We start from the raw sequence: 20,254 nt of genomic DNA, 5'->3' as shown, positions 1-20,254 counted from the left end.
GGGGAGAGCAAGAACCAGATTTCTCATATTAATTAGGTCAGCATTCAAGATCAGATTTAACGTATTGCTTGGACTTTAGTAATACTGAAGAAAAAAGAGACACAAGTGCCTGACATGGATGGAGATGAGCTCCTATTCCCTCCCAAATCCTGCTTTTCTGAGAAATACCTTCAATATATGTGTACATTAAAAAAGATATTCATTTACTGAAAGCATGAAACACTGCTAAACTAGTTTAAACCACAGCCATCTTTACTGGGTAAATTTCCAGCACTCTTAGCCGGTTCAGTCAATACTTAGGAATGATGGGGAGTTGTAGTCCATATATAGTGATGCCACATGACCTTTTAGCTGTAAAACTTGTGCTCAGCCACAGAGTCCTTTGCGACTCTAATCTTTAATAGGGAAATGATGGAGCCAGGAAAAGTTTTTTTTTTTTAAATGATGGTGCTGGCTGAGAGTTGTTATCCATAAAGTTTTTCAGGCTTTAAGATTTGCCTATTTAATTTCATGGGCAAAACAAAATAGGGACATTTTGGCGCAAAGCAGATGGCTGGAGGCTACTCTGGCCTTGATCGGACCACGATTGCGCTGGAACTGCAGCAACCACGTGGCCTGCTTCCAAAGCGGGCTGATGCAGTGATCAAAAGCTAGTCACTATCAGGAGCCAATTGTAATCAGCTCCTTTTTCATCTGGTCCAAAGGACCAGATTATGGTGCCAGAGTAGCTTCCATGATCTTTAGGGGCCACTTCTTTTGGTCTGTGCATTTCAGATCAAAGACAGACATCCATGTCCTAAATTATGCTTACCTCTTTGACAATAACCATAAAACTAAACATAATTTCCTCTTGAGACTGTAATTTATTTATCTTTTAGAAAGCTCTGACAAAACTATTGTCCACCATTATTCTTTTTATAGAAAGGGTGCTTTGTCTAGGGTATTTACATCAGATTTAAAAAGTTACTCAGGGCTGAGACAGATGGCCCAAAAGCGGCGTGGCCGCAGTGATTTTGGAGTTAGGGACTGCGCACCAACCCCCACAGTCCATAACCCTAGCACGTGCCACCATGATGATGTCACACACGCACCACATCCAAATGGTGTGGCGCAACGTGGGTGAGACACCTCCACACCGCCCCAGGCCATTTATGGCAGCCTGGCAGCAGCGTGGAAAACAGCTCCGCAACCGAGATCCTTTTCGGAACAGGTATCATTGGGGCGGCAACCAAACAGCTGCACCAACGATGCAGAGGAGAAAGGGTCTGCCCCTTTCTCCTCTGTAATGCCAGCCCCGCTAGGGTGCATTGGGTGCCTAAGGCGCCAAGTCACCCCTTTTCCAGGCCAAAGAGAAGCAGCATTTTGCTGCTTCTCTTTGGCCTTGAAAAACACTGGATTGGGGCCGCAGGGGCTGCCGATGAGGTTGCCCTGGTACCAATCCAGCCCAAACAGGGATGGCTGCAGGCCGCCCCTTTGGGGCAGTCTGTACCACAACTCAGTTTGCATACCTAGCAGACACTCCATTCCACTCTATTCCATTCCATTATTTATACCCCACCTTTCCCCTAAAGCTATAACTAAAGGAAACATTCCTTCTGTTACATCACCATTAAAAGGTTGAAATCCCTGTCCTCATTTTCTTCTACCACCACAGTTAAGGGTTAGTCTGGAGTTTAATTCATAAAGTTTAGTCATCCTTTCCTTATTTGTTGTGTGATTTGCATAAGCAAAAAACAGTATGCAAACCTGAATGCCTGGATTGAGGGAACTAACATATGGCAACCCTAAACTATTCCCATTTACCAGCAGTTTTCTTCTCACATGAGAGGCAGCATATTGTGGGACCTGACTCTGTCAATGCCTGCTATTTGAATTCAGGGACTCTGAGGAAAATATGAAGGCTTTTATTTCCTAATTAAATACAAAAATTGTGTACAATATGTAACCAGATATGTTCATAGAACTCCTTGGGATTTTGATCTCATGAGGCTAATCAAGGAAGAGGGGCTATACAAATTAATTTTTTAATATGTTGTTTTTATTTTCTTTTATTGCTTTGTGAGCGCAACCCCTCTGGAGTTTCCATTGACCCCCTTTAAAATCTTCAAGGGGAATATTTGACTCTTCAGTTTTCTTCTTCTCCCCAATAAAGCTTTTTAAAATGATCACTGAAGGTTTGTAATGATGAAACAAGATGATAAAGAAACACAGTCATTACGGTTGCAGCCCTTTTTTCTTCAATTAGTATTTCTAATCACATTAGACATGTTTTCAGTATCCAGAGAGGATGCCAGATCCCTACAGCTATCGTGAACCATTAACTTTAATTAAAATTTACAAGTCTAATGTTGTTACATCTGCTAAAAGCATTAACTGCCATGTTAATTACCAAAATGTTAATGTTGCGTTAAAATATGAATGTTCCCTTTTGACAGATCATCTCTGGTTTACTCCCACCCCCACCTTGCTGGAATGTGTCCTAAAAACTGCAAAGTCTGAAGGGGGGAACCACAGGCAGAAAGTGAAATAACGCAGAATACCAGCAAAAATCTTTACCCACACAGGAATAATTCTCGCTCAGATGGCCTGATCAGTCTGATCCAGCAAAGGTCAGTATCTAAAATAGGTATGCAAACTTCCTCTTTTTTCTTTTTTCTTTTTTTTAAAGTGGGATACATTATTTTACCATTACAATTCATTCTTTAACTATTGGTCCATAAAGCTGTAACAAAAGTGCCCTCTGGAAAAATTGCAGGCATGCTTTGCCCACTCCTACAACATGTTTTTGTTTTATTTTACAACTCCATTTTTGTACATTATGTAATACCAAGGACTGAGTTCTGAACTCTTTCTGTCTTCCAGAATATTCACGTTTGGAGGTGGGAAAGGGAGAAGCAGGGAGAAAGGACTGATCAAGATTTATTCATACTTAAAATAGGGCCATTATGGCCTGTATCCTATGATGTCACTGTATTAGCGTAAAGCCAACTGAGTGGGGTTCCCAGATCTCAGGGCCTTTCTCTGAATCTCCAGTTTTCATGAGTCACCTCCAAGCAAGAGATGAGGGTATAAATCCTCCACTTTTGGTGAGCTCAATTCCAGGCAACAGCAAAAGAGTGCATGAAAGTCTCCATTTTAGTTAGTAAAGCATCGGCCTGCTAGAACGTGCAAACTTTAATTGATTTGTTGCTGCAGTCTGCAAAGACTCTTGCAAATTGTTCTATGTATTTACTTAGCTTTCTTCACTGTTGTTGTGCAAGGGCTCACCCACTCCTCTGCATCTTGTTTCTGTCTTAATTGCCAAAAAGGAAAATGCACTGTCTCTCTGTGTGTGTTTGAATGATAAGCTATGAGTAACTATGGTTGGTATTTAATACATAACATTTAATGACATCACCAGGAAACCATCCTTAGGTCTCAGGTTTTGGCCTTGAAACCTCAAAGGCAGGGATGATCCTGAAATGGCAACACCAGTCATTTCCAGGAGGGAGAGGCAGGTGCAGATTCTGCAGTTTTAATGGCTTAGCTCCAAGCAACAACATGTTCAGGTAGTAGAACAGCAGCTTCTTATGCTTTGCAAGGCTTAATAGGTTGCTCCAACTTGCAAAGACTCTTCAGGGGTGTATGTGTTTACTTAGGTTGTTCCTTCCCTCCCAGTCATTGTGGCACCAGGGCTCACCCTCTGGTCTGCTTTGCATCCACCTGCTGGCTAGAAGCAAGTAGGCTTGATTAAATGTTCCTTATTCCAGCTCCCCAAGTAGGTGAAAAGGAATAATCCTCCCTGGCAATAGCCTCATTTGATGTGGGATGGGAATAACCTCTTTTGCTAAAATTTCTGTCTTAATTTCCAAACATGAAAGTATGGGTTAGAATGCTTAAATGATTACCTGAGAGTAGGGTTGCCATAGCGCCAGACCAGGAAACCGGTGAAAATGTAGGACAAAAATTTCAAATGTAGGACACACAAAAATGTGTCTAACATTTAAAAAGTTGTCCTACATTTTTCCTCGCAATCGCGGGCGGGGAGCGGAGGCCAAGCAGCGAGGGAAAACCTCACTTAAGGAGGCTTCCCTCCCACATGGGCCCCGCCGCAATGAGGGCCAGGATCGGGGCCTCGCCTCGTTCCTGGCCCCCGGGAGGCCAGGAAGGAGGCGAGGAGCTCCCGGCAAGCACCGCGCCTCGCCTCGTTCCTGGCCCCGCGGAGGCCAGGAAGGAGGCGAGGAGCCCGCCGGCGAGCGCCGCGGCCTCGCCTCTTTCCTGGCCCCCGCGGGGACCAGAAGGAGGCGAGCAGCCGCGCGATGGCCGGGCTTCGCCTCCTTCTTGGCCCCTGCGGAGGCCAGGAAGGAGGGAGGGGGCTGCAGGGAGCGGGAGGTTGGCGTGCTGCGCCCAAGAGCGCCCTCCCTGCAGCCTCCTCGCCTCAGACCTCGCGCCCTCCTTTTCCTCCGCGCGACCATGCGCGGGGAGAGGAGGAGGGCAGCGAGGCCCCAGGTTGCCTTGCAACCCGCCTAACAACCGGGCTTTTCCCGTTTTTTTGGCTGCACCCATGCCGTGACCCGGGCAGGGCAGCCAAAACCGGGAAAAACCCGGTTGCAACCAGGTTATGGCAACCCTACCTGAGAGCAACTGTGATTGGTCCTGAATACATAATGTTCAATGATATCACCAGGACCATCATTATGTCTCAGGTTTTGGTCCAAAAATCTCAGGACTACAGATGATCCTGAACTGGCACCCCAGCCATTGAGTGAGCAATTTAACATTTTCCAAGTTAGTGCAAAGGGAGCATCCAGTTCAGCTTTTATTGTACTGCAATGCAGTTACGCTACTGTTCATAACTGCACTAGTGTTTGTTTTATTTTTAGTGTACTCACAATAACTGCCACCTAGCTTTGCCTGTGGGCCAGAGATTTGCAAAGTGCAGCCCTCATGGGCCTCATGAGCACCTGCACACACGGGGCATATGCTGCCCCCTCAAAGTTTACCTAGTGAAAATTACCTACATTGTCTAGTAAAAAACTGGGTGTCCCAAACGGTTGCTACTGAATAACCAACAGTGAAATATTTCTGCCATTTGGAAGGATTTGGGGTAGGGGGGTCACTTCTGGGGCCCTTTTCTAATAAATGAGAAGTTACCATTCAATCATATCCTGATTTTGAAAAAAGGCCTGTATAGGCTAAAAATAAAGGGTCCCAAAAATGTGTGAACGCAGTCCCAGAACCTTGGAGAAATAATGCCAGCTATTTTGGACCAAGAACAAAATCCCAAAATTTAAGTATAAAGTATTTTATTATCTGATCATTTGGGTGCACAGGGAATAAAGCATTTACAAAGTTTACCAGTGGTCATATTTGGGTAGCCTGAGATTAGCTATTATTACATTCAATTATGCATTCATAATCATGCACCAAAAGCTGTCTACTTTGTTCATATTTTATCATAACCATATATTTCTACAAAGAAGGGAAAACTGCAACTTTAAAATGTCTTTATTGAAAAGACTTAAGGTCCATTTGGACCTTAAATCCTCAATTTTCAGAGAAGACCACCCATTCCGGGATCTGATAGCAGTCTTGTTCCATCTTCAGTCTTGTTCCAGCTTGATTTTTTTTTTCCTCAGAGGACCTGCATATGTGTAAACAATCCCTTTAATAATTATTGTGAACAAAAGTTGATGGCATTATAAACCAGCTAAAGAATCCAGATAACTTTATAATAAGGATTTAAAATTATATTTTCTTTATGATGCATAATAAACCAATCCCAGTTATGAGCCAAACGTGTGATCTTTATTTCCCCCAAATAACAATGTGCCTGTCATAATGGAGCTGTAAAACAATCAAGAGAAAAGGACACTGAAGTGTTCACAGCTGACAAGCAGCATAGAAGATCTACAGGCAAAATTAAACTTCGCAGCCATAAATTTAAAATATAAGATATGGCATGAAGTTTAACAGTACTTATACTGAGAAATTAGGTGGCATACTGTTAACTTCAGTCATTAAAATAATTATTCAGCTTAGAAGAGATGTAACACAATTATATACTAATTATGGGGCTTGCCACAATCCTAAGAGAAGTTCAAAACTGGGACACCTTTAAAAACTCCTTTTTCATACTACCTGGAATTTGACAAGCCTCTCACCAAAGTGAACTATTGTATTTGTCAAAAAGTGTAACGTTTTTGAAAACATTCTTTCTTGGTTCCATTTCTTTTTCATATTCAAAATACTCCCCAGGTTATGAATCAGGTTATTGGAGAATGCCTCCTGTAGCCTCAGATTTTAAGGAAACTGAATGATATTCTGGAGGTTAAGTGATGACACAGTTATGATTGGATTTTCCCACTGTTGTTCGTATTAGGTAAAGGCCTTGTGTAAATCCAATTAATTAACATTCTAGCAACTAATAAACTATGAGGTGACATGCAGTCTAGAATGAAAGTAGGCAGAAGATAGATCTCAGAAGTTATAGGTTTAAAAACAAATCTATTGCAATCAGTGCCAGAATCCAAGAGCAATGTTTTTCTGATAGCACTGGTTCCATCAACAAAGATGAGCATGGCTCCCAAAATCTGACCAAAAGGGCTAAAAAAAAACCCTGGAATGGATTTGGATGGTGGTGTTGGCTGAGAGGAAGGACAAGAGTAGAGGAAAATCCTGTCTCATTCATTGACCTGCTAGCTTGACAGTAGATTTAGGCCAATCTGTAATTTCACCCTCAATAAGTGAACTGTTAATTTGCCCCACTTATGATCATTTAAAAACAACATCCAAATTCCATAGTTTCATTGCTAGGAATGAAATGAATTAAGAAAGTCAAATGGAACAACAAATTATATATAATCAAAAAAGAGAGAGAGAAAAGACAGCACAGATTTATACAAAAATTTACACATGCTAATTTACATATAAATTGCAAAGTTGAAAATAATTTAAATAGAAATGCAATACATCTTACCATCTTGAGAAAGATTCATCAAGTGGTTTGAGTGCTTCTGTAGTTTACTATCTAGATACTAATTGCTGATGAGCAATTTCAAAGCCCCAATCTGCCTTCCTGATTTAGAATTATAGAAATAGAGAGCTGGAAGGGGCTTTTGGGGCTTCGGTTCAATACTCTGCTAGTGTGTCATTTACTCACTTTTTGCCCCTGATTTATTTAACCTCTAACCTGCTGCACATCTACTTGGCACCAGCAGAGAAATATGGCTCAGAAACCTAAGTCTCTCCTCGTAGGGCATGGTTTCAAGATCCTTCACCATTTTAGTCACCCTCCTTTGGACACGCTCCAGTTTCTCCACATCCTTTTTGGATTGTGGTGCCCAGAACTGGACATAGTATTCTGACCAAAGCAGAATAGAGTGGCACTATTACTTCCCTTGATCTAGACACTATACTTCTATTGATGCATCCTAAAATCGCATTGGCTTTTTTAGCTGCCACATCGCACTGTTGACTCATGTTCATCTCGTGGTCTACTTGGACTCTTAGATCTCTTTCACACGTAGTCTCTATTCAGCCAGGTGTCACCCATCCTATATCTATGCATTTCATTTTTCCACCCTAAGTGCTGTTTGTTAATGTGCAACTACAGCCTCCTCCCTGCTCATCCTTCCTATGTTCTTTTTTTTTAAACTAGGCTTGGACTAGATGTCCTCCATAATCAATGTCTTCAAAGAAATTACTCTGAAGTAGGACATGTGACTACCCTATTTAGAAGCTGGTCACAAGGCCACCCACCCTCCTCTGTGGTGGCATTCCAGTTATAGAAAACACTCCCAACAATATTCATCTGGAACTTTTTCTACTCTCTTGTCAGTATCAAGCTAAACCAGTTTTCAAGCTTTTATCTGAATATAATATAGAACAGCTTTATCTAATGCTTATTTTGTTTTGCATTAGGAGTTTTTCCGCTTCTTATTTAGTTTAAATTTTGCTTTCAGTATGTTATTCTTGTATTGTTTCTAACATTTGCTGGAAAGTTTCCATGGAGATGAATTGGTGGAAAGACATCTTTGAAACTATCAAGCCAGATACTTTGGTCTTTTTCTGAGGGAGAACACCCCCACCCCCACCCCTCATACACACACATGAATTCATTAACTGGTTTAGTAATCAAGACAAGAAAATAATTTGGGGAATAAAAAGCAGCAAACACCACCATTAAGGGAGCAAAAATGTAATCCATTCTGTATATAACCATAATATACTTTGGCTGAAAGCTGATGAAACAAATGTGGTAGAGAAGATCATACACTACCCATTCCATGTAGGGTTGCCATAATTGTCCACTATTACCAGGGACAAAATGTAGGACAAATTTGAGACCAAACTCTAGCACAACTGTAGGACAAAACTCAGCCCAAAATGTAGGACATTTAAGGCCCCTGGTGGTATCGCGCCTGGCGCTATTAAAGTGGAACGCTTCTGCTTTCGTCATGAAAGAGATCATAATTGTTAGGAAAAGGGCCCCTTTTTAATGACGATTTGATCATGCATTTAGATAACCATTAGAGAGCTCCAGAAACCAATTTGTTACTATTAACAGTGCTGGTAACCATCTTAAATTGGTTGTTTCAATTGTTAATTTTAAAGAGTCAGCACACCTGAGCTCCTGGTCCAAGCATAACCTTCTCAGGCTTTAAGTAGCTGCTTATCTTTGAGAAGAACAAATGTCCTAATAAGTCAAAATTTGATATTTGTCATGCCCTCCCAAAATAATGAGTTAAATTAAGAATAAAATGTGAAGACATTTCCCCTTGTTATTAAATGGGGGGAGCCAAAGTAGCATGATATATTATTCCTAGAGTGTTGATTTGAATTTCTATGCACATCCATGTAAATGAATGGACATTATACTAAAGCACTGTATAGTATGGCAGCTGCCATTTCTAGACATGTGAAAGAATGCCATTTCTAGAAATTCACATTAGCAAAAAATGCGGTGGGAACCAGTATATGATGATTGCCTGTGGTCCATCAAACTAGGTGGACCATATGCTGTTGGGTTAATGGATTCTTTGCTAGAGCTTGGAGCCGTGAAAAATATTTGACTTCATTAGTAAGAGTGTGAAATTGATGTGTTGAGTCCCAAATTCAATGTACGTTCACCTCCCAGTAATATAAATGTGCATCATTTTAGAACAGAGATCTCCTTTCAACAATAAATCTTGTGAGGTGATCTGAATGCTACATTTCAGAAACAAATGAGTAATAGGTACTGGAAGTGAAGAGAATGTGCAGGTGCTGATATGCACATTCAAAATGGCTGTACAAATTCCCTGGGAAGCAGCAGGACAACAAGTTCCTGGAGAAGGAAGTGAACTAATCTCCCTGGAAGCAAAGGTTTAAAACACACTGCAGAAATAACCCCAGTTTGAGACTGCTTTAACTGCCCTGACTCAATGCTAAGGAATCCTGGGAATTTTAATATGTGAGACATTCATAATTCTCTGCCAAAGAGCTCTGGGGCTACAATAAACTACAGTTCCAAGGATTCTCTAGCACTGAGCCAAGGCAGTTAAAGCAGTCTCAAACTGGATTATTTTTGCAGTGTATTTAGGACGAAAGATGACTAAATTGAGGCTGTTGTACTTTGACCACATCATGAGAAGGCATGACTCATTAGAAAAGACAATGATGCTGGGAAAGGCAGAGAACAGAAGAAAGAGAGGGAGGCTGCACAATAGATGGATAGATGTAATCAGAGAGGTCACAGACCTGAATTTGCAGGACATGAGTAAAGTGGTGGAGGACAGATATTCTTGGAGATGTCTCATCCACAGGGTCATTTTGAGTTGGGGTCAACTCAACAGAAGCTAACAACAACAACATGAGGAGAGATGCTTGAGAAATTTTCTACGTCTGTCAAAATAATGGTTGGCTTTGAGTACCTTGACTTGAGGAATCAAGTCATTCAGGTAACAACAAATGTCTTGATCCATCTCTGATAAAGTGGCATCTTACCCTCATGTTGACCTTTCCATTCCAGACTGTACTTCATTCATAAGTCATAGCTAACAAATAGAATCATGACTGACACTTTTTGTCTAAGGCCCTTATCCCACGAGCGAAATTTGAAGTTATCCCAGGGTCAATGTGAAGACAATCCTGGGGTTTCAATCAGGAGCCATCTTAAACAATCAGGGGTCATTCCAGGATTAGGTAAATCCTCTTTTCCCCTGAATGTACCTAACGCTGGAATGACCCTCGATTGTGTTTAGGATGGTTCCTGATTGCATTTGGCATCGTGTGATAAACAAACTTGAAACTACCTAACCCTGGAATGACCCTCGATTGTGTTTAGGATGGTTCCTGACTGCATTTGGCATTGTGTGATAAACAAACTTGAAACCCCATGATTGCCCCTGCATTGCCTTCACATTGACCCTGGGATAACTTCAAATTTTGCTCATATGATAAGGGCCTAAGAAAGAAATCCCTAGCCCTTGTGCTCTCCAAAATACAGGCAGTGTTATACTTGTTCCCAGATTTTCTTCATTATCAAGATAAATGTGTGCAGAGCAACTCAATGAAAAGGCAACTGCATTTACAGGAATAAATGAAGTCTACAAATCTCATAATTTCTAATTGCAAACACTTGCCTTCAGTACAGACCATGACTTGCTTTGTTTTCTGTGCACAGCACCTTCCTTCTTTCCTCTCCTCTCACTTTCTTTCTGGCGCACAGGCTGATTTGAAAGCAAAGCAGAAATGCTTTTTGTTTCCAACAGTTGGCAGGAAGGGGACAGGAGGCAGGCTGATGGTCAGAGTGAAACTGCTGTCGCTAGCAGTCAGAACGATAGAGAATACCATCCACTGGAGAACCACATTATTACCTTGTAAAACTGTGAAGCCTTCCTATTACTGGTTAATTAAAAGGCCAAGGCAAGGACATACTTTTATGACCTCTTTTAAGATATGTTCCCAATGCATATCATCAGGAAAAACATCAAAGGGCAAACCCCCATAGCGAAGGCTCCCTCCAACCCATATAACTATTTTTTTAAAGGGGGCAGGATTCAGAATCCATGGCTGGTTTTTGGCACAAAGCACAAAAGCTCCCCAAATTTGAACACTTACAAAGCTATTTTAACAAAAATATGGAAAGTCACACTGCTTATAAATACATCAGTGCCTTTAAACTCCTAACTAAGGCTGTAGTTCTATAAATTTGTTCCTGGCAGTAAGTCCCACTGGATTCAGCAATGCTTACAGCTGAACAAGCATGCAACATCTTGCATTATTAGACAGCTTGGGAGAACTCATAGCAAACTATTGTTGCAGAAGAGCCTGGACTTAGTGGCTTTAGCATGCATTGTTGCTCTAACAAGTTTTAAACAGATTTGAGCAGAGGTGGCTGGTGGATGCATTTGCTATAGGATGGGGCAACAAATCCACTCTCTGTTTTATGGCTGCTCTTCCTGCAGCTGCTTTGTTTTATACATCATGTTCTTGCACCCTATTCCCAACAGAGGTTCAGCAGTAGAAGTTTCTTAACAATCTCCTTGGTGTCTTAGCCCCACATGAGGCTCCCTCAACAAGTTGTTGTTCAGGTAAGGTGGCTCTTGGACCAGGAAAAAAAGAGTCCCCCCCCACCTCTGTCCTGAGATTAATAAAAACAATAATAATTGAGGGACAAATTTGTAAACAGCACAATATATTGTGCATTTTTTTCCTTTAAGAAATGAAGATGCAGGATCATGAAGGAGGGATGTTTGCCCCAGCAAGGTGTCCTGTTTCCACACTGCACCAGCAGGCAGAGTGTCAGAAGTTCAGAAGCTGAAGGAGCAAGCAGTAGCTGATAACAAACAATCCAAAATCAGAAGCCATTGATCTAAGCAAAGTCCACAGGTAGCAGATAATACATTCAAGAAGCAATCTAGGGTCATAAATCAGAGTCAGATCTTGCCGTAGATACAAACCTGAGAAATAAATCAAGTTTGTTTCCAGCAACTGAAAGAGGAAAGGCTCTTGACTTATAAAGCACACTGACTCAATCTCATCCAACTTGAAGGCCATATTTCAAGATGGCATTTCCTCACTGAATGCACTCAGCCTTCATTTTGCTTGCAAGGAGGGACTAAGGGGCTGTACAGACTGGCATCTTTGGCCAGTCTGAGGGTGGAGTCAGGGCATGGCGTCTACACAATGCACGCCCCAACTCCACCCCAGGCTGGCATGATGTCGTTTACTGCACCACATGGTGCATGCCATCCTGGTGCTCCTCTGGTGCTGTGTCTATGTGATGCAGCGCCAAAGGAGCACAGAAAAGCAAACGTGCCAGTGGCTATGACACTCATTCTGGGGCACAAAAAAAGAGCCACATTTTGAGGCTGTTTTTTGTGCCTTGGAAAGGAGCGATCAGGGCATCTGTAAGCTGCCCCTTAGGGGTGGTCTGCACAGCTTCTAAGTTTGTGCCAAATGCTACAGCCTTCACCTTTCTTGAGGAGTTTGAGCTATTTCTCCTCCCTCTGCCTCCTGTGGAGCAGCCAGGTGGCTCTCAAACTGAGCTGGAGGAGGGTACAACTTTGGTAAACCTGCTTCATCTTCAGAAGCCAAATTCTCAAGGGGAGGCTTGACACAAGGGAGCTTTCACACATTGGCCTGTTACAGACTGCCAAAATAAAGCTGCTTCGAGTCTCTTTAGAGGTATGCTATTTAAATGATGCATGGGTCCTAAGAGTCTGGAGGTCGCGCCAAAGCCACACTCCATTCCTAAGCACTGGAATGCAGCTTTGGTGCAGCTTCTGGATTCTTAGGATGCATGCATCATTTAAACAGCATACTTCCAAAGAGACCCGAAGCAGCTTTATTTTGGCAGTCTGTAACAGGCGTTAATATTTTCAGGCACAAGGCTTTTTAACTCATTGTGTAGGAAAGTTTATAAATGCCATGGATTCTTTTAATGTTTTGTTGTATTGTTTCCATCTAGTTCCATGGGAGGTTCAGAATCTTTAGTTTGATGCTAACTGCTGTTGCAGGTGTGTGTGTGTGGATTATTACCCAGACAAGTGTTGACTGGTGATTTCCATGTTAGAGGGATGGTGAATCGACTCCAGGTTTTAACCCAGGCTTTAAAAGTGCTTAACCATATTCTAAACAGGCCCAACACCTAAGATAGCTCCTTTAAAGGTGCCCAAAAAGTTGCCATGGATTAACCACCACAGTGACATGGCAACAGACACTGACCCAGAGGCTTTGACCTTACAGATGTTCCAGATATTGATGAACAGTTACTCCCTTCATTCTTCACCATAAGCAGAACTGGCTAGGGCTGCTGGGACTTGAAGTATGAACACATCTAGAGGAGCTCAGGTTTCCCAGGCCTGCGTAAGGACATGGTGTTCTAGATTTTTTGTTATTAAAATAAGTTTTGGCTGGGAAGAGATGAGTCAATAATAACATTGAATAGACCTCTTTTAAACAAAACGTCCCCATAAAAACACTAGCTTTGTTTAGTTTTGTGTTGCATTTCAGTAATTCCATTCATAAAGGGGCTGTGCTATTCCACCTTTTTCCTCTTCCACAGAATGTCACCATAAGCTCAAAGTGAGGTTTTCCACCCAGAGGAGATTAACATTTGTAAAACTGACAGCAGTTTAGAACAAAATGTAAAATGACACGTATTGGAAAGCAACACATTCTGTCAATAACATTTTGGTCTCTGACATTGCACAAGAGGCATTAAGACTCAGGCTGCAATCCAGTGACGTTTTATACGCATGTTAGTCTTATTTAAAACCATGGAACTTGGTTCTGAATAAGCATTTACAGGATATGGGTCCCCTTCCAGCTCCATGAGACTATGATTGTGCTGGAAAAGAACAACATCATACATATTTGCTTATGTGTTTATTTAATTCATGCCCTCCCCTTCTCTCAGTGTGGGTCTCAAGGCAGCTTACGCCACAAATTAAAGCAAGATACAGCTTGAAAATAATGGTAGTAAAAAGTTTTGAAACAAATGCATTATCCTATTAAAATACCATGACTTTAATTTAAAATAATATGAAAGAATGTGAAAAACATAAAGTACAGCCTTCATGCATACCACTCAGGAGATGTATAACAGAGAGAAGGCTAGCCTAACTTCCTATGGAATAAAGTTCCACAACCTGGGAGCAACCATCAAGAAGGCCTTCTCACATGACCTTATCAGATAGGCCTGGGGCATTGTTGAGACCGCAAAAAAAAAAGTCTCCACTAAGATCTCAAAACTTGGGTTGGCTCATATGGGGACATGTGGCCTTTTCTTAGCAGAATACTAGTGGCAAGCCAAATGTTGTTGGACTACAATGTTTATCTTCCCCGTCTACAGGGCACAGGGGTACTGGGTGTTGTAGTTCAATATATATGGAGGGCCACTAGCTCCTCACTCCTGAAATGGATATAGGAGCATATTCTAATTAGCACAGTCTAACCCATATTGCCCCCAAAGTCAACCAGAAAACTCTGCGTTTGTCTTACATAATTTCAGTCACTGATCCTGCAATTCTCCCTGAAGATTGTTACAGTGTTCAGTTGAGCTTTCCCCCAGAAAATCATGTACAGATTTCACTAAGAATGAGCAACTTGTGGCGCTCCAAATATTGTTGGGAGTGCAACTTTGGTCAGCTCTGGCGATGGTGCCAGAAGCAATGGTGTTGGATAATCTGAACTCCAATCCAATATAATTTTGAGGACTTCACTTTCTCCATCAGTTGGCTACAGAGCATTACCATATGTAGAAAACCTGTTTTCCCCCATTCTTGTTCTTCTTTTATGCAATCTGAGCATCCCTACAATAGGGATATAACTTTTCCAGATCTTCCATTTTCAAATTTAGAAAGCCTTGTATTATTAAATTGAGCTAAGACTGCTTTGGAGCTTTCTCCAAAAATAAGATAGTTTGCTTATGATGATATTTTTATTCATTGACCACAGGTTCAGCCTTTCTAGTACAAGCCTAAGGTGTGTGCATGACTTGCATGACCCCAGTCACCCATCCTTCATATCTCTTCCTGAAGACTACAGACCAAAAAAGAAAAGAGAACAGGAAAAAAGGTCAGTACAAAAATCAAACATTTGCATTCATCTGCATAAACAAAAATTAGCATTCCCTCAAAGCTTTTTTGTCTTCTGACAGTTAATAATGATTTCTAATGAGGCTGACATTTGCATTTCACAATGAAATTCTTTTCTGCAAAAGATGTGAGATAATTAGCATGACTTTGAGCTGCTTCAGATATTATGGATTTCCTGCTTGGGAGGAGCATCAGAACCCTAAGTATTACATAGGCACCTACCTTTTTTGACTGTCGGCAACTGATTATTTTGTATTTCTACACTTCTGGAGCAGATCATGATGGCCCCCGGAGCAGCTGTTTTAAGGTACCTCACCTTGACTATGGAACAGGGATGACTGCTCATTCCACAGTGAATGCAAAAACCAAAGAGCATCCAGATGTACCCACATATGAAAGCATCCATCTCAGGATGTGATGTTCGTTATTAAAAAGCTCTCCATGATTTGGCATATTCATATTTTGCATCCCTCTGCCAGGGATAAATGAAAGCAGTCTGCAGAAATTTCTGATGGAAAAAAAATCTCCATCACAACTTAGAGATGACAGTGGGCTTGTCTACATAACTTAGATATTCATCATTCAAATAGACTAGAGTCCAATCACACACAATCTGAAAAAATTCAGGCATTTTGCGGGTGAGTGCGAAAAACTCCATAAACGCCACTGAAAAGGGATTTGCAGTTTTTACCGGAGTTTCTACAAGTAGCCATCAGGATGCATATTATCAGACATGTGGCTATCTGGCTTCTTTGCATGGATTTCAGCAGAGTGAGGACAAACAGATATGAATTTGCACAGGAAAGCAAAGGCAACTGTCAATGCAAATGTGCGAAAATGTGTAGCCATTTCCATAATACATGTAGACTAGCCCTATCTTGCCTGAGATTTATAGTTTTTTGGCTTGTGTAGAAGTCTCTGCTAGAGAGTTCTAATCCACTCCCCTAAACTACAGTTCATGTGCCCTGCTGACTCACATGTTTTTCAAGGTGTTTCCCTACACAAACACGCACCCACACAAATGCACAGGAAGCTTAGGCATCTGAAGATATTCATTTGTTTAAAGGTATTGTGTGCACCTCCACAGAAATGATGGCATATTGTTTCTTCAAGCAACAACAAGGGCTGAACTATCTGCATGCCAACAGTATGTGGGATTCCTGGATAGGCAAACAACAATCACGGTGGTTTAGAAACCCACATATACATGAAGATTATACGTTGCTTCACATTTCCTCCTACAATCCCATCCATGCCTGAATTAAAAATAAAGGCTTCTTCTCAGCTTTGATTTACGATGAGGTATTAAGAAACCAAACATGAGAAACATGCCTGTGTTTTGCAAAAATAATTCTACTGAAATTTGCTGCATGCTCATGTTGTCTCGCGCTGTAGAAAATGATCTCTTCCTCCCCCTCTCCACTTTATGTAAATCCTGCAGGGATATGTTATCATCTCTGCATTTTGCACTCATTTTCGTATGCCTGTCAACAGAGCATTAAAAAATCATTAAAGAAAAAACAAAGTTTGTGCTGTAAAAGTCCTGACAGCACTTTTTTTTAACCTTTTTTTGCATCCAATTCATAATCAATGAGGAAGTTGTCAACCCTGATGAAATCTGAAAATTGATCATTTATAGCAAAGCAGTTAGGAAGTGCAAGACATTTTACTATCTTGATAAAGGACAAAATTGTGCCCTCTATTTCACATTAAAAAACTGACTGGACTGGCTTTTAAACCTTATTTCATTGCTGGCAGTAAATAATACTGGAAACATCACATCTGAGGGCAGTAGATGAGTTTATCTGGTAGCTGTCCCCCAAAAGTGGAAAAGCCCCAGTGATCTGAGAGAGCAGCCAGGTATCTGTTGCTCCCAGCATCTGCCACCTGAGGTGGTCACCTCACACTCGTGTGTGTGTGTGTGTGTGTGTGTGTGTGTGTGTGTGTGTGTGTAATTAATTAAAAACACAACAAATACAAATCTCCACATTTTCTATAGCAAGATTTTTTTAAAAGATATAAGAAGATATTTATACTAATCTATATATAAAATACAGATGCATAAAATACAGGATTCAGAGTCTCTATCCACATTTGCCCATATGATACTGGGGGTGGTTTTCTTTCATCTTCTGTCTGATTTATGAATGAAATAAAAGCAGGCCGTGTTCCCCAACTACATCTATGCTTTCTTGGGCCTGTAATGATCTTATTCTACATGTTAACTTTTCAAACAAAGAAAAATTCCATATGCTACTATATCAATTATCTAAACTCAATACCAGTACCAATTTCCAGTATGGCAATTCCCTGTTTCACTTCAGTCAACAAGAAGGTAATACGATCTTAGGGTCTCACCCTTTTCTATGCCTGTTGTATCATGGCTCAAAATTGCATCCCTCCTACCCTACCCAGTAATCTAAAATGGACTCTCTTCTCATTTACTGTGTCACAGCATCAGCACCGACAAATGAGTGTGAAACTAGTGTACAGATCACAGAAAATCACAGTTTTGAATCACAGATATTTTAAACAGTAACAATTTTCACTGATATCTGTAAATCACAGTTATTCCATTCTATATTTCAGTTACCATGTAACCCTGGGGAAATGCATTAATGACAAGTCACTACTAACTTGCAAATAAATAAATTACTTCAAAGCTCTGAACATACACAAACAGGATGCTTCAAGACAGGGGACTCCTAGTGTTACCAATCAAAACTCATCAAACTACATTTATTTTGCTTCCTTGATGTTCTGTGGTTTCCTCAGTAAGAAAAAAGATACAAGAACCAGTGTGGACAAGGAAAAAAGGAATACAAATGGACCTACTCTTATCTACATCTCCCATGACTTTCTGTGCTAGATGCAATATTCCTCAAGTGTATCTAGACTGTGCAGTCATATCAGTTTGATTTCTTTTTAAGTTCCATGTTTCCTTTCTATGGAATCCTGAGATTTGAAGTCTGGGGAGATTCTGAAAATTCTCCATTGTAGTTCAAAGGCATAGAGTGGAGTGCTCTAGCAGAGAATTCTATGTCACTCAGAAACCTAATCCTAGGATACTGTAGGATGGAGCCATGGCAGTCTAGTGGTATGAAGCCAACGTAGGTACATTCATCGGGAAGGAGAGAGAGAGATGCCAACAGAGAGAAAGAAAGATCTAATCTGCACTGCAAAAAAATGCAGTTTGACATTGCTTTAAGTGCCGTGGCTCAATGCTATGGAATTCTGGGAGTTGTAGTTTCGTGAGATATTTAGCCTTCACTGTCAAAGAGTTCTGGTGGCACAACAAACTACAAATCCGAGAATGGAGCCATGGCAGTTAAAGCAGTGTCAAACTGCATTATTTCTGCAGCTCAGGCTAGACCAGAGAGAGAGAAAGATGGAGCACCTGTCATAATGAATGGTAGGCTTTTTGCCAGTTCTAAATAAAATAGCCCATTTTCTACTTCTCTGTTCCATGGTAAAGTATCTGAGATGCATCCACTTGGGCTATTGTAAAGCTCATTATAATCAGACTGAATGAATTGCTTCTCCCAATTGCACCATTTTTTACTAAAGTGTCAAAGTGGTCCTAGTTCTCTACATGTCATTTTTCTTTCACTGCTTTCTTATCCCCTATTTATTTGCTGCATTGCTTCTGTCGCCTCCTCTTCATTCAGCCTGCTGCCCTTGCTTCCTGAAGCGGTGTTGCTAACAGCGTAATAATAGCGTAATAACATTCAATTAGAAGTATTATTACCATGTTCAATTAGATATACCCGTTTTTACAAGGGATTGTTTATATTGAAAACTCGCAGAGAGAAACACACACAAAGGAAGACTGTCATTGGCTGTATTTATTAATCTGTGGCCACTTAAAATGTCACCCTAATTGTAGTTTAAACCTACTTTTCATTCAATCAATTCCCTTACTCTTTGTCTTTAGATTATTAAGTCAACCCACCAGTTAAACAACGTGGCAAAACAAGGAGTGAAGGCATTTGAGTTCTGAGAGAAATGTTCTGTAGATGGCAGCATCACAAAAGAACAACATCTCCTCAGCTGTATTAGATGTGGACAAAGTTTAACATGCACACATCTTGCAAGTTATGCCAGTAAAGACGGTAATTATGACCCAGTCTACTGTGATTCATACTACCACTGCTGAGTATAAAACCCTGATAAATAATGATGCTATGAAGCATTTTATACTGATATATTTCTGTATTAACCTACTTATACACTCATTCTCCCACCTTTCTTCTCCAAGAGGAACATATGGTGGTGAACAATAATAAAGTTGGAACAACAAAAATTATAACGTAAAAGCAAATAAATTAAAACACATCAATAAAAGACATAGCCAGCACAGGGTCAAAAAAACCGGGCCTTTTCCTCAACACCAGAGATAGGCTGGCCCTGTCATTGGACAGAGAAAGACAGCTTGCCTTAGCAATAGACTGAGTAGACAATTCTTAGTTACAGTGGGCCCTTGCATTCCAGGACCTTCTGAGAATACCAAAACCTGTGGATGCCCAAGACCCGTTAAATAAAATGGTGTAGTAAAATTATTTCCCTTATATAAAATAGTAAAATCAAGGTTTGCTTTTGGGAATTTGTATATTTTAAAATATATATTTTCAAGATATAGATGGTTGAATCTGTGGATAAGGAATCTGTAGATACAGAGCAGACTGGACTTAATTTCTGGGCCTGATTCCCACTGTCTTTTAAACCGGATCACAAATCGGTTTGAACTGGTTCAAACGATCCTGGTCGCCACTTAAACAGAATTGCTGAAGCAACTCTGAGAGGGGAGCCATGTGCTAGACCATTTAACCCGCATATTTTTGACACCGATGTTTTCCGCATCCTTTTTGATAAATCGATTCTGCACAAGTGTGAACCAGATGTAGATCGGAATCGATTTAAATTTGCCCTTCAGCCAGATGGAGTAGGTCCATTTTGAACTGATTCATGCATGAATGTGAATCACAAGTGGATTATTTTAGAGGGAAAAATGTGATCGGGGCAAATATAGTGGGAACCACGCTCCGCTGTCGAATCAGTCCATCGATTCGGATCACACACTGATTTATCTGTAAGTGGGAATGAGGTCCTGGTAGTTTTACTACCAGGTAAGAGAAGAAATATTTGTGAAATTTGCTTGGCTACATTTTGGTAATCTGCATCTTAAAGCA

General features: G+C 40.9%; 1 long non-coding RNA gene across 5 annotated transcripts; it reads left to right on the top strand.

The window, feature by feature from the left end:
* The first annotated feature begins 2,463 nt into the window (after window positions 1-2,463).
* Window positions 2,464-19,187, top strand: LOC121929637. Of its 5 annotated transcripts, none has more exons than XR_006103705.1 (6): window positions 2,464-2,609; window positions 9,786-9,920; window positions 11,475-11,555; window positions 11,685-11,853; window positions 14,926-15,045; window positions 19,000-19,187. It is a non-coding gene; the product is annotated as an uncharacterized LOC121929637 (long non-coding RNA). The 5 variants fall into 5 exon arrangements; XR_006103707.1 differs by having other exon boundaries at window positions 2,486-2,626; XR_006103706.1 differs by lacking the exon at window positions 2,464-2,609 and adding an exon at window positions 3,449-3,548.
* Window positions 19,188-20,254: the final 1,067 nt, after the last annotated feature.

This window comes from Sceloporus undulatus, chromosome 4, assembly GCF_019175285.1.
Source record: "Sceloporus undulatus isolate JIND9_A2432 ecotype Alabama chromosome 4, SceUnd_v1.1, whole genome shotgun sequence".
Classification (NCBI taxonomy): domain Eukaryota; kingdom Metazoa; phylum Chordata; class Lepidosauria; order Squamata; family Phrynosomatidae; genus Sceloporus; species Sceloporus undulatus.
Note: the sequence above shows the minus strand (reverse complement) of the source record. Positions and strands in the feature narration are given on the sequence as shown.